A 1,945-nucleotide genomic window follows, 5' to 3' on the forward strand; every position below is an offset into this window, starting at 1 on the left:
ATTTAGGTATTATTTATTAGCACTGGTTTAAAGTAAGAGAGAGAAGAGAGAGAGAGAGAGAGAGAGAGAAGAGAGAAAGAGATTATAAAAAATCAATTTTTTTTAATGAATTTTTTCTAAATGAACTTTTTTTATGATTCTTGGAATATTAACTCTTGATTAGCAAAGGATTACATAGATTGTATCGTAGAAAATGATTTTTTGTTGATTAAAAACTGATTGCAAAAGATTTATCGAGGATTATCTATAGTACTGGGTTTTAAAAGAGAGATTGAGTAAAAAATCATTTTTTTTAAGTGAATTTTTTTCTAGATAAACTTTTTATAAAGATCTTAGAATATTAACTCCTATAGTAAAAGATTATTTGGGCCCAAAATAAAAAACTTTAGATGGTTGTATACAATTCTATGAGGTTTTAAAATATTAAATTATATTAACTGTAAATCTTTGAACTTTCTCTCTTTATCTGTCGCCGTAAGACGAAGGTTTACTTGTATTTTAAACCTCAAATGATTTAGAAATTATTGTTGAGTATAGTTTTTATAGCTGTGTTATAAAAAATTAAGATATATAGATTGCTTGTTTTTGTCAAATTTTTGTATGACGAATTGAATAAATACACGAAAGTTTTGAGCGATATTTATGATATAACATATAAAGAGTAAAAAAACATTTTTTATTGATAAATACATATATAAATATACGATATGTATATATACTTCGTTTTTTTTTCATAGTCAACGAAAAAATTTTTTTGCAGTGATATCTCAACCGTTGGTGATCTAATCGTGACAAATTTTAACAAGAAATCTTTAGGAAGTTTGTCGTTTTATGGAATAAACCTTTATAAAACAGATTAAATAAAAAATAATAAAATAGCAGCTATTTTGCAGTTTTTATTAGCAAAAAAATTAAATTTTTTTGATTCATATAAATATAATATATACGTATGTAATATAAATAATATTTATATAAGCATTTTGAATAAAAAGTATATTTTATTCTTTATATGTTATATAAATATATTTATACATTATATACATATAAATTCAGAACTTTATTTTCATACAATACATTTATTTAATTCATCATAAAAAATTGTCAAAAATTTCAAACAATCTGACGCTCCAGTCTTCTTAATGAATTTGGATCTAAAAAGAATATTAAATAATTATCTAATTAATCCATGAAGCACTGACAGTTATTATTTATCAATTAATTATTTTTTTAAATAAAACTTTTGTATATAATCATGTTTATAACGCCATTATGAGATCGTTGTTGAACGATAATTATTGAACGAGACAATAGAAGCATTAGAATTAACGCATTCAAATTTCAATAAAGATAAAGCTTACGTCAAAGCTCGTTTATTCCCGATCTCCTATTTAAAAGAAAATAAGACTTATTTCGAGGCACTTAGAAAATAAACGCTCGCAAGACCGAGCCCAAGCAATGTTCTTCCGTCCATTTATAAAATCATGAAACCAGATTGTTCCGGCACAAAATCGCCCTTCTTCTCTCACCCTCGGCATTGGGGTGCAAGCTCACTGTTCCGAGTGTTACGATATCGCCTCCAGAGGGTTGAATCGGGAGCCGTGCTGGCTGACTAGACGAAGCTCAGTGATTCAGTGACTGAGAGAGGGAGAATTGGAGGGCGGTCCAGACTTCAGAGGCGGTTCCAAACTCCCAGGAACGAATGAGACTCGGTGGGGGAACTCCGTGCGCTTTTCGGTTCGATGCTCCAGTCTTCACTGAAGCGCCGCATTGTGCGTGTCCTGGCTGGCGAGAGTGTCTTCTCGCGGTTATCTTGTGGATCGAGCTTGGTGAATCGCGCAAAAGAGAATAATAAGGGATTTGTGGTCATTTAACTACTTTCGGAGCTTTTCATTTTTTTTCTTCTAAGTAATACGATCATATATATATATATATATATATATATATA

Source organism: Atta cephalotes, assembly GCF_000143395.1.
Source record: "Atta cephalotes unplaced genomic scaffold scaffold00032, whole genome shotgun sequence".
NCBI lineage: Eukaryota > Metazoa > Arthropoda > Insecta > Hymenoptera > Formicidae > Atta > Atta cephalotes.